General features: G+C 21.1%; 1 protein-coding gene across 1 annotated transcript in view; it reads left to right on the forward strand.

Annotated features, from left to right (window-relative positions):
• Positions 1-9102: 9102 nt before the first annotated feature.
• LOC122855710 (5-hydroxytryptamine receptor 1) overlaps positions 9103-14771 on the forward strand; it is a 37966-nt gene continuing 32297 nt past the window's right edge. Inside the window, exon 1 of the mRNA XM_044157265.1 lies at positions 9103-9842. The gene's annotated coding sequence lies outside the window, so the exon portion shown is untranslated. The remainder of the gene's footprint in view (positions 9843-14771) is intronic.

Below are 14771 nucleotides of genomic sequence, written 5' to 3' on the forward strand. Positions count from 1 at the left end.
GGTGAAACAATGCTTCTGGCACAGACGTGGTCAAACAATTGTCGTTGTCGATATATATAATCATCGTTATTAATCATTTAACTCTCTAATTGCCTCATATAAATTGTCCTACAAAACATTGTGACCTAGTCTTATTTTTATTAAAAAAAAAAAAACACTTTTTACTTTAAAATATATCGAAAAGAAGTATCAACTTTGTTTGACAAAAGAAAAATAGAAAAACAAATAATAATATTAATAAAGAAAAGTTTATGTAATGTAAAATTTTGCTACATCTTTATTTTTATTTTTACAACTTTATTGTTTAATTTATCATAATTATAAATAGTTATTAAACTTAAATGTTTATATTTTCTATGAAAATTTAATAATGTTTAATAGTTATGATGTAAAGTTACATGTCAAATTGAATATTGTGGTTTGTCTCTTCTCTTGTCATTTAATTTTGGTTTTAGCATAAACTTTTGAGCTTAATATGTTCAACCAACGAGACAAAATAAAACTTTAAATAAATATATTTATCTTGTAGATTAATTTTTGAATTAATATAACTATAGAGAAAATAAAAATACTTTTTTATTTAAAATTCATTGACTAGTTATTAATTTTAAATTTTGTTTGATCCAACTGAAAATATTTATGAAAATTAAAATTTAATATTTAACTTTTTAGAATGTTTATATTCTTGTTATTATTGTGAAATTTTATTTTGGTACTTGTGACCAAGGCATTACGTTAATACAAAGTAATTTCAATTTAGCCATTATCTCTGGATCGCTATTTTTATAATTTACCATATTGCATATATAATTGAATAACCATCAAAGTGGAACATCAATAATTTTCGTCTATTTCAGTAATCAATTTTAACTCATCCATAAATACCACGTATAAATTTAAAAATAATATAAATATATATCAATAAATAATAATCATTATCAAAGTTTGAATTTTTGAAAATTTTGTAATTTAATTATTTAATTACTATTTTTTAAATTCAAATTATCAAACAATTTTGTAAATAGAATTAACAGTTTTTAAATTGAAAATATATTTTCAACAATTTTAAAAACAAGGAGAATAATTTAAAAATTAAAAATTATTGAACATAATTAACAAATCATTAACAAATTAAAAAATTATTTATTTTTTTTAATTTTTAAAATATTTTTTACTTTCAAAACTGTTTAATAATTTTTATTTAAAAAAATAATAATTAAATTTATTATTTATAGGTTTTCTTATGTCAGTAGATAATTGTTGAATTAGTTGGTGACTTGGTGTACATAGCATGTATAGAAATTATTATGAAGAACAAAGGAGCTCATTAGAGATAATTTCTCTCAAACATGTCAAAGATCTGCAGGATATCTATAGAAATTCTCTTGTCATGATATTACGACCAAAGTTTCATATAGATTTAAACAATCATAAACCGATATTAATAATTAATATTGGTCGATAATTATTATTGGGACTTTGTTTACAAGATGAAGATAGTAATCTAATTAACACAGAAGAACAAGACGAAAAAAAAAGAATCTTTATGTTTTTAATTGATAAAAAAAATAACAGTTATACAAGAAATTTAAAAAATATAATTTATTTCCAATATTATTGATGATACTTGACCTTGTGAAAATTTTTTTATGCTCATTGAAAATTTTTTTTTATATTCTTCAAAATGATTAACTATGAAAAAATATTTCTTCAATTTTACGTCTACTTTAAAAATGAAAAATGACACACAAATATTAAATTTTAAATTTTACGCGTCAATGTAAAATATTATTATATAAAAAAAATTTTAAAAAATTTATTTAGATTTGTGTTTATTCCTATTTAATGGTGATTGAAAAAAAGTAAAAAAAAAAAATAGATTTTATAGCTGTGGAATAGCAAGGATATATAATTTCAATTTGAAAATCTCATAAAGTCAAATGTAAATATATTTCTATTCGATAAATGTAACCATACTATCGTCACAGTTAACGATAATGTGACTGGTAGGATTTTGGTTGCGGCTAAATTACCGAACGACTATATGATTCTCACGTTTACGCTGATGTTTGATCAATCTATATACACAAATCCTTCGCTGGTATCACCTCTTCTCCTCCTCTTTCCCTTTTGCATGCATCCCTCATCGTCATTTCACGAAATCTCTGCATGTAATTAATTGAAACTTTTTGTTAGTTAAGTACCATTTAATATTTGCACAAAATTTAATTGAATTTAATTAATAATTAATATTTTAATTTTACTATTACATTCAGTTACAGCAATTTGTAGTCAAAATAATTGCATCAATAACTACTTGAACAATATCAAATGAAAAATCAATTTTTTCTTTGACAAATAGTTTTTATTTTATTCGAAAAATAATTCAAAACAAATATAATTTTTACTCTCTCGCATGAATGAAATAAAAATAATTAATAAATAAATTAATATAAATCAGTGAAGATTATTTTTAATTCAAATAACTTTATAATATCACGGAATTTTTAATTTCACGAGTCAACCGACAATTATATTATGTGTTTACCCAAAAAAATTTGAAAACAAAATTTAAATAAATAAATATTTATCAATGTTACAATATATAATCTAACGACATTCCAAATTTTTTTTTTTTTTTGAATAAATAAATATAAATTATTGAAAAATTTATTAAAAATCAAGATGAATTAAGTTGTTTTTATTTTTTTATTATTAAGAAATATTCTGTTTAGCAAGTGAAAAGGCACCAAATTGCATAATTTTGTGGTTTAGCTTTAAAATTTGAGTAACTCAAGTCTCACAAAACTCCCCTACACTGGTGTAACCCTATTTTATTTGATAAAACAAACCAACCAACCTGTAGACCACTTAAACTCTCAAAACTTTTACCTAATACAAGTTTTAACACCTCTATTAATTTTCACCTAATATTACGTTTATTATTCTAAGTGCTAAATTTATTATTCACATATAACTAATAAATAAATTCATTATTTATTCATATTTTCAGTTTTGAATGCTAATAGTTTCATAAACTCACTGGAATTTATTTATTAATTTTCATCACTCAATTGTCTTGTTTGTGTATTAAACAACAAATTATTTCATTTATTTTAATAATTTATTCAAGATATTTTTGATATTTTATCCAAATATTTAAATTTAAATAAAAAAAATATCGAATTTTCAAATATTCATAGAAATTTATTTATTTATTTTATTTCCTGATAAATACAATTTGATATTTGACTATAAATATGTTTATTTATTTTTTAATATTTTATCAAATTTTAAAATAAACATAGAACAATGTTGTAATAACAAAAAATAAAAAATACAAAAATATTTCTGTTTAAAATTCAATTGTTAATAATTTAATTTCCTGCTTATTATTTTGTATATTTATTTTTCATGAATTAATTAAAATAATCGATTTTTAAATAATATATAAACAATGTAAATGTTTATTTTATTTTATCGATTTTTATTTATGTTACTCAGTTAGTATTTTATTGATTAACTCGTGTTTGTATTATTTCGACAACAATATACACACCGAGACATGAAAAAAAATAAAATATCCTTTTTATTTATTTTATTACTTGATTCTAGGCAGGTACATCAGGCAATATCATGGAAAATTGGGTGTGCCATAGTTTTTTTTTTTAACTTATTTTCTTTCTTTTATCTAGGATCTCATTGTAATACCAATATTTTTGCGGTATTTTCGTATTTGGGACAGAAGGCGAGGCTTCTTTTGAAATATATCAAAAGAAACTTTGAATAATCTAACAATTTAAAAATATATCCTTCGATTTTTTTTTTATTTATTTTTTTTCAGGTAATCTAAAGCTGCAAATTTTACTTTTTTTCATTCACTCAAGTTTCATTTATTGTTGGCTTATCTCATGGTAAATCTTTGTGTATTTATATATATTTTTTCACGACAATTTTTGAAGTCGAAAAAAGACGTATTTATACTGGTTCAGAGAGATCTTATCATAACATTTATTTTTTAGTTTATTTTTTTACAAGTAAATACGCTTTTTTTTTGTATATTTTTCACCCTATGTTATTTATAGAATATCTGTTTTGATTAATCAACGAATAAATTGAATTATTTACTTAATTTTAAAGTGATTGCTATTTTTATTTTATCATTTTATTTTTAGTGTTTTTTTTTTTTATTTTGGTTACTGATAAAAACCATCCCACGTGGTCTTTGATATTCTACCAGTGCAACCGAAAAATATATCAATCGAATACGCCTTGAAAAGTTAAGTTAGCAAGTATTATTTTATTTTTTTTATTTTTTTATATAAACTTGATCTTACACGTGTGTGATTTCATCATCGTTAAATTTTTATTTTTATTCCAACTTGATACTTCAATTTTTCATGAATAATAAAATATAAATAAAATGTTATTTACAAAAATTTTATTTGTAAATTATTCATTGGCTAAATTAAGTCATATTTATTTTTTTATTTTTTATAAATTTGTTATTATCAATTAAAATTCAAATATAATTTAAAAATAATTTAATGATAAATAAATTCCAGTTGTAATGATTAGAATATAATGAATAATAATAAAATTAAAAAAATATAAAAAAAATAAATTAGTTGTGATAAAGATAAAGATATTTCTGTCGACGTCTATTTTCCAATTTCAGGTTTTAATCCTTATAATCTGTAATCCTCGTGTCCAAAGCCATGCCAAGGGAAGTAATTTCCAACAAGATCATTGTTGTCCAACGAGAAAATCTACCCCTAGCTTTAACAATTAATCATACAAAACACAGAAGCATATTCAATCATTTTCTTCCCTCTATTTTCCTCCACTATTGTTTACAATATTTTTCCTTTTTTTTTTTTATCTATTAAATTTACTTTTTTCATCCACCAAAAGACAATGCAAATCGTGGCACAATAAGCTCAGCTGGTTCGAGCTTGCAAAAGGCATGCTTTGTTTTCATTTCATTCAATTTCTCTCGAAAAAAAATCATTTTCACAAGTAAAATAAATAATAAGAAAAAAGGGTTAACGATTTCATGAGATAACTCATTATCACTCAACCCTTTATCACTTGTCTGTTTTTTTTTTTTTATCTTTTAAAATTTTTTTTCTCGTATTCACCCCAGTACAACACGCAATGTTCTCATAAGTATTCGTATTTTACGAGCAAAATAAATTTGCGATCAGCTAAAGATATTCAAATTTATATCAAGTATATCGCAATGTTATATTTATTAGTTATTACCATGACTTATTTACAAATCATTCTAATTTGTTGAAAAAAAAAATACAACAAAAATTTGTACAAGTATTTTTAATATCCAAGTTTTCATCGCTTTATTAATTTTTTCTTCCCCTCGAAATGAATAATCCAAATAGTATGACATGTATATCACTATTTTTTTTTTTTGAATCATTAATATTCTTTTGAGCTTTTAATATTTTAGATCAATACGTAACAAGGCTTTTTTTTTTTTCATTGTTAATTTGAACCCTCCGAAATGTTTAATCTTGATGACCTTAAATCCAACCCGCACTGCGAAGAATGATAACCTTTGAAGCTTTTCGTTGAAAATGGAAAAGGGTTTACTTTAATTTTGCTCTTTCATCCTGTGTTAATTAATACGATATATATATTTTTTTGAAAAAAGAAAATGATCTTTTTATCTGCATTAATTCAGGCATCAGAAATAATTTTTTTTTCGATATTTTGTATTTTTTAATCCAAATTTATTATTAGTTTTATGAATTATTATAATTTTTTTGAATAAATAAATTTTAGTTTGTCATATTTTTAAGCTTTCATTATTTAAATTAAATAGATTTAATTTTTTTTCAATTCAACGAAAAATAAACTTAAGATAATTGTAAAAAAAAAAAATTTATTTATCATATTTATTGTATATTTATTTTTAAAATATATCTGATGACCATGAGATTATTGGAATAAATAAAAATGAAAATAAATGAAATAAATAAATCAAAATAATAAATTAAGCAAAATATATAAATTAATTAGAAATATAAATAACGAATATATTAATAATTTGTCAAACTTAATTAAATAATATAAATTACCAAGTTTTTACCAAGTGGTTAACTTTGAAATTTTACTTTTTGAATTGGCTTTCAAAACATGCAATATCACGTGTATATTTTCTATAAAATATACAGATAGAAACATATATAACCATGATCCTCGCAGAAATCAATATGTCGACTAGACGCCATCGCGACCTCATACCTTCATCAACTGTCAAAATATTATTCTCACCTTAGAAAAATAAAAAAAATCCATTGAATAATATAAACAATAATAAATAAAACAAAAAAAATTACCATAAATATGTCAATCTATTTCGTTGTTTTCCAAATAATATTTCAAAAATGAAAAAAAATATAAAATTCAGTAAATAAATCATCGATAATTCATTAATAATTAAACAACAAGTTTCAATTAATTAACTGAAAATCTTAATATTGATTACAAATTTAATAAAAATATTAAATATTAGTTTCTTTATTTTTTTTTCATATAAAAAAATATATTCTTAAAATTAAAAAATTAAAATTAAATTTAATATGTTTTATGTATATTTATTATGTTTATTATTTTTGATTAATAGTCTGTTTGTATACAAAACACGTACACCTGACTTGAGATGGAAAGGTTACTTAGTGTAAGTTCAATTATTCTTGGTAAACGCGAAGACACAGTGGCTTTACAATGTCAGATACTCTCATCTTCACTCTCGAGTCAAGTTTATTTATGCGTTTAGGCATTTAAAGTGCATCAGTGCATGCAATTTTAATTATGTTATTAAACAAACATAATACACAAAATATATTAATAATTATTATTATTAATTTTAAATATAAAAAATAGTTGTTAATAATTTTATATAAATTAATATTTTATTTTTCGTTGGAAATAATTTTTAAAAATTAATAAATGAATAAATAAATAAATTCAAATAAATATAATAAATAAGGGTGTCAGGGTTTGTGTTGTTGTTGTTGTTGTCGTTATTGATATATCATTGTACAGTAAAGTCCCTAATTTACGTGCTTGTTAAGACACTCATTGAATCGAGTGAATCGCTTAATTCAGAAGGCATATATAAACGTGGCATTCCACTGACGAATTAACTAATTAATTGACCACACTTGATTTACCACACATTCAATTAATAATACAATTATATAATCAAAATTCATTAAATAATTATCATTAATAATCTGTAAATAATAAAAAAGCATTATTGTTTTTTATCGATTAAATTTGATCATTTCAAAGACAAAAGAAAAGACAAGTATTTTTATTATAGAAAAAGGTTAAATTCTTCATATAAATTAACTAGAGTTGAAATAAAATACCCGACACTTTGAAAAAGTTATATATGTTTGAAAAAAAATAAATAAATTTAATGACTATATAGCATGAAAGAAGAAAAAAAAAAATTAATTTTGTATGTCACCTTAAATATTGTATAAAATTTTATTTTTGAACTTGAATAAATTTACTTTTCCTCTAATTAACAAGATTATTAAGTCTAGAAAAAAAAAAAATATATACATGCAAGATAACATAAAAAAAAAAAAAATTTAAATTGATGATGATTAATTTGTTTTTTTGATTGTAACAAGTAAAGTTGTTGATAATTGTATTTTCCGTGTGAACAAAACACATTTAAATATGTGGCTGACCTCGAAATGTAATCTGACAATTTGAAATTGTTTAAATGGCATGCAACGGCCCAGGTAGTCTTGTGAAATTCTGTGTTATGCACTTGGCACGCAAACAAAGTAAAGGGTAAATGTGATTGAGAGAGAGATGATGATGATTCCAACCAAGATGATTTTGAAAATTGAAGGGGATGATGAGTTGAATTAGATACAGATAAATCTAAAGTGTTTAACATGTACAACTGTATAGTAATATATTCATGGATAAAACATAAATGATATATGTCTAGATATGATACAACTTGTCAGCTACTCATGCGCCAGTTGGTATCGGCTGAGACTCGAATTTCCTTGACTGTTGAACAAACACCTATTTCATGTCTATTCTCCGCAATGACCTCGTATTGTCACGCTCATATTTCCCTTCAGAATTTTTTTTATTTTTAATCTATAATTTTTTATATATAGTACACTTTTTATGCTCAACTTTTATATTACATTTTTTGATTAACCTTTCTTTATACTATGAAAAATTTTAACGTAAATTTATAAAAATTATTTATTAAAAATATACATGAAAATTTATACCAAAACAGTGTCAAATTTAACATGGTACAAAAATAAATATTAATTTGATACTATATTCAAAAACTTTGTATTTTAAAACATCTGTTTTTTTTTTTTTTTTTTTTAATTCTTGGCTTACCAGTGAATTGAAGAAAGAATGATTTATGATTTTTTATTTATTTATATGTGTATATATTTTTGAAATAAAGTTAGATATAAAGTTGAACGAGCTGTTTGAGAATGTGAATAAATTACAAGCCAGATTGTAAATAAATCGAACTGTTAAAGTAGAAAAAAAAATAATAAATAATATTTCAAGTGATGATGATAAACTGCTAATGAAGGTAAAAATATTTTCTTTCTTGTTTTTCTTTGTTAATTTATTTTATAAACATTTAAAGAAAAAAATAAAATATTTTATTGAATATATTAAAATATTATGACACTTTTAAATTTGTTTTTATAGTATTATTTTTTTATGATTTTAAAGAAACACAGAGTAGTTATTTTGATATTTTTTTATGTTATTTTTTTAAGTTTTTTTATCACTGCCTGAAATTTTGTGGTTGTGCATTAACCTGTTTGAATATTATGCTGTATTTTTGATGTCAATGTGTGTGTATTTGTTTGTTATAATCTTTGTGACAAAGTAGATTATGGTTTTGATACGAGGGTTAAGTCTTCTTGTATATTATGTTTTGAAAAAATATTACGTTACGTCACATGATACGGAATTATTTTCCGGATATAACTATAAAATTTTGGCGGCGCGGCGCTTGCGCTAAATGTTAAGTCCGGGTCAACGGCAAAGCACATCACTTCCCAGACTAGTCGCACAACCAACGTCAAAAAGTAACGACGTGTTGTAATTTATACTACGAGAAAACACAATTTGTTAACTACAATATATTCTAAATAAAATTTAACACACCATAAATATAAAACTAATTTTTTTAATATTAAAAAAAAACAAAAATTTTATTTAAATAATTTACTTAATTACATCGTAATAATTTATTGTAAAAAAAAAAAAATTAAAGTTTTTTTATTAATTGTTAATTTATACATATTAAAAAATTAATAATTAAATATTATTGTTTTGTTAAAAGTGTTTAAAGTCAATTTAAATTAAAGTGAATTGTTTTTTTTTTTATTGAAAATTTAACAGTGAATTTTAATTGTACTTTTCGTTTGAAGTTGATTAAATATAAACAATGATAAAATTTTTTTTCATGTTTGTATGATTATAGAGACAATTTGTGAATTTAAAAAAAATATAATTTTTTTGTTATTAGATATTGTAGAGAGAGTTATATATTGTACCACAAGTGGTATCTCTAATTAACGAATTTTCAGAGCTTATTGAATTTTATCCATGTGCTACACCTCCGGCTAATATAATATTAAACGTGATTTAAAAACTTTACTAGATGATACTGATAATTCAAAAATAAGTTAATTTAGTAAATTATTAATAATAAATAATAATCAAGTATAACAAGTAGCAAATAAAATTAAAAATAAAACATGAAAATTAATTTATCCATCAATTGATCTACAAGTTCAATGGTAAGTAATAAAATCATTAAATAAATATATTAATAATACTGTAAATTATTCATCAACTTTTAACACCATACTTTTATTTAATGAAAGAAAAAATTTTCTCTCAATACATCCAATTACTCATGAATGAAAGCTAAAACTAACTGAGAAAACATTTTATTTTTTTTCATTTTTTATATATAAAAATTAAAAAGTTTAAACAATCATTATTTATTTATATTAAAAGTTTATAAATAATTGATTAATTATAAATAAATAAAAATAAATTAATGTTAAATTGATTATTATCTTTTTCTTTTTTTTTTTAATTATATAATCATGTAAAATATTGAATAATTTTCGTTTGAAAATTAGGGCATTATTGCAAGAAGATAATGTGAGATTGGAGATGATTTATGGTTTTAAAATGAGTGTAATATTAACTGGCAAGTGAAATATTCAAATGGCCAATATTGAAGAGCCCCTTATTACATATCGTTTTGTTTGACAAGAAAAAACAGAGCTCAAAAAATTGACCTGAACTTTGTCTATAATTACCATGAAATGTAAATTTTTCTGTTCAAATTTTAGAATTTAATTTCAACAAAATTAAAGGCAAAAAAATATTATGTTTTGTTGTTTTTATTTTTTTTCTTTTTCAACAAATTAGGGTATACAGGAAAATTTGAATAAGCAATTAATTATTCGGAACATTTAACATGACGAAACAAGTATATAAATTTCAAAAAATTAAATTACATTGTAATGAGTCTGAGAGGTAAAATAAATTACTCTAAATGTAAATAAAAATAAATTTAAAAACTAAACTTTTATATACAAGTTTTTTGTATATATATTTATATATATTTTGTTTATTTTTTAATTTTTTTTTTTTCTCTGATGATTGTTTGAATTAACACCAAATTTACCAACAATTTTCCACGATAATTTTCAACAAATTGTTGTCGAAAACCAAGTACAAACTAAAACTTGAAAGCATGGTTAACCACCAAAGTAACTTTTAGAGAATAAAAAAAAAATATTTATTATTTTGTTTGAGTTTTGTTTTTAGAGTAAATTATGTGTAAAAATGTTTTTCAATTAATTTCCACATTTACTGTGTTGTTTAAGTAATTAAAAAAAAATAAATAATAAAATAATGTTATTTAAAAATTAAATACACTTGAATTTATATGTTATTTAAAAATTTTTAAATAACAAATAATTTGTAATATAATATTGAAAATTAATATTCAATATTTTGTATTTTCATTATTTTGTTTTTAAATACGAATGCAGTGTTATTGTATTTTTCAACGTTTCAAGTTGGATTAAACAAGCTATAATCACATATGAGGATAGTATATTGTTATTCGAAAAAAATTCACTTGATAATTTTTAGTTTATCTATATTTAAATTATAAATAAAGCATTTAAAAAAAAAAAAGAAAATTACTCTTTTTATGAAAATTGTTTGATCTTTTCTTTATAATTTTATTTGACACTTTGATTATAAATTGTAAACCTTTTTTTTTTATCAATTTGTTAAATAAAAAATGCAATTGATTTTATAATTTTGTGGTTTTTTAATTTTCTAAATGGAGTTATTCTTTAAAAAAAAAAACTACTGTTTTTATATAGAAATGTTCATGAATTATTTTTTTTATAAAATGATAAATTTCAGGGTTATAATTTAATTATTAAATAAAAAATTAGACACAGTTTTTTTCAATTATAATCTACAATTGTAAAATTTAATAAAAAAAAAAATTATATATATATACATTTTTTATCATTCAAAACGAATGAATAAAATGATCTTTTTTTTGCTAAAGAAGATTTTTTTCTCATCAAGATTCTACAAGCCTGAGTTTAAAAAAAATTTTATTTAATTTAAAAAAATAATTACTATTATTTCAGTACAATATATAAAGCTATGAAAGAGAGTTGAATGAAAAAAAAATAAATTCAAAAATATATGATATAAAGAGAGCATAATAAAATGTGAAAAAGGCAGTAAAGCAGTTTTCTAGATTTTGCGATTCATAAAAATACCTGGTACTCAAAGAGAATAGAATAGAAAATTAAAAAAAAATTATATCTACATATTTCTTTTCAATTTAATAATAATTTTATATATAAAGAGTAAAAATAAATATGTACAAGTTTTAAATAAACAAGTTTAAACGTTTGTGACTGAGTGGAAATGTAATTTACACTCGGAATAAAATAATATATATTTTCCTTCATTTAATTTATATTTTTTTATAATTAAAATTATAATTTTCATGTTTTTTTATAATTTAAATTATAACTTTTATATTTTCTAATTGAAAAAGCATTTTTTTTCAAAAATAAATTTAGTGGAGTCATCAATAAATACTCAAACAATGATACGTCGACATTGAACAAAGTTTTTTTTTTGCGATACAATAAAATTATTTTACAAAAACTATCCAGAGATTAAATTTTTTTACTCTATTTTTCTTACTTCGAAACGGTAATCCCAACGAAAAAATATCTAGTACGTGCTTTGAACAAAAATTTAAGAATAGATGATACAAGTTATCGGTTTTTATTGGATTACTAAAATCTCAAACAAAGTATATAAAAAATAAACAAATTATTATCAGCTTCACATTGACAAAATGATAATACAAATATTAAATATTATTTTTATTTTAAAACAATAATAAACCTGTCAGTAAAATAAATTTAAAAAAATAAAATTTTACAACTTAAATACAAAAAAAATATTGTAGAATGATTACTTAAAATTATTATAATCCTACAAAATAAAAAAGAATTTATATAAGTGAGAAAGTTTATTTCTTTTTGATGATAAAATATTTATGATGATAATAAATTTTTTTCTTCTGTAAAAAACACATAACAACTTTTATCTAATAATAGAAAGAAATAAATATTTTTTACAAGAAATAAAGTTTACTTATTTTTATCGAGATATACCTGAATTATTTAACAATGAACTTGGAAAAAAGTTACATTGCAAGTTGAATATAACACCGAAGGGCAAATATATAAACTTCATCTTACAAAATTGTCTTCAAGCCAAGAGCTTTCTTTTCTTTTTAATATTTTTTACATGAAGTTTATAATATGCATCAAGTCTGCAATGCGGAATCTGCATAAATTGTAATATGTAAATAATTGTGTAAACAAAAAAACAAAAAAAAAACTGAAGACGTTTATTTCAACAAGTAATGCACAGTAGTTTTTTAAAAAAGAAATTATTAAAGTGTTAATAAAATAGGATATTTCTATGGTAAATTTTTTTGTGATTGAGTAAATGATAAATTGATGAGTTGATTGAATGATTGATTGATTGCCCACTGATAAAAACAATCTATTGTAATCTGTTGTGCACAATGAACTGGTGGCGAAAATTGAAGGGAGAATGACACACAAAGAAAAGAGAGTAAAAAAAAAAAACAATAAAAAAAATATATACATATATGTGAACGTGACAGAAAAGTCTGGATGAAATATTATACATGATACATAAATTGCTCAGATTGAAAATGGTCATTGTGTGATTTTTAATGTAAAAAAAAACATATTTATTTTATTATTTTTCTAACCAAGGAAAACATAATGATGATGAAATAATTTTAAAATAATTTTACATACATATGTATAATATTTAAATGTTATTTATATATTTGAAAAAATAATAAAAAGATTAAGAAAATATGTATATATATTTTCGAAATATTTTGATGTTTTTTTTTTACGTGTAGAGTGGTTTTTAATTGGTGAACAAGTGAAAATGAATTTAGTGTTGAAATCGACCAGTTGGCTAGTCAACGAATAACCGAGAAACCATATACACCTATAAAATTTTTTTATTTATTTAAATTTTTTTTTCCATACATCCGTTTGTTGCTCACATGAAAAAAATAATAAATCGATTTGATTTTTTAATTAACGCGTATTTGAAAATTTAATAAACTCAGTATTTAAATTTGAAAAATAAAAAAATTAATAAATAAATATAATTTAATTATTAATCAATAAAATAATAATTATAAATTTATATAATAATAATAAGCAGAAAATTACTTGAAAATATTCTCGTAATTATTAATATTAATAACGATATAAATTAATTAGGTAATTATTAGAATTTTAGTGAGTCCTTGACATTTAATTCTCTTTTGATTTTCCAATGAACTTGAGTTAATATTAACTCAAAATATACATGCTAATATTAAAAATAAAAAAATAATAAAAACAAGCAGTTAACTATTTCTTTAGTAAATAAAATAAAAAAGTTAATAATAATTAAAAATTGTAATTGGCTAAAATAAAAATGAAATTATTATTTTTTTTAAAAAAGTAGTTTTTGTTTTTTAGAAAAACTGTAATTATTTTACGAAAGATAATATCGTAGGGATTTATAATAAGTAGACATTGTAAACTGATAAAATTGTCCTTGGTTGAACAGCACATTCGTATTTCTAGATTATTGGAAAACTATTATGACAAAAGGAAAACATTAGCTGCAAGTCGATTGTAAACCCCTTTGGGTATAAAACACGAGGGTGTTCATGCTCTGTTTTTTTTTTGTCATGTTAGTTTTACAATATACGTGATTATAATCTAACCAGTAATCCAACAATTCCCAGTATAATTTCATCCATGTAAAAAATAACTTTCATAATAATAGAAATAAAAAAAATTTGACAAAAATAAAAATGAATAAAAAAAAATAAAATTTTATATTTAATTGAAAATTTTTATGGTTGTATAGCACTGTAATTTTCTCTCATTTCCATCAGCAAAACTCACGAGATTATAAATAATCAAATTAAAGTAAAAAATTTTTATTAAAAAAAGTATAATTGAAAAAATAATTAAAAAAGTCTTTTAATATTGATGATACTTTTTTTTTTCAAATCGAATTATTTATTTTTTCATCAACTGAGAAAA

Source organism: Aphidius gifuensis, linkage group LG4, assembly GCF_014905175.1.
Source record: "Aphidius gifuensis isolate YNYX2018 linkage group LG4, ASM1490517v1, whole genome shotgun sequence".
In the NCBI taxonomy this organism is placed as follows: Eukaryota; Metazoa; Arthropoda; class Insecta; order Hymenoptera; family Braconidae; genus Aphidius; species Aphidius gifuensis.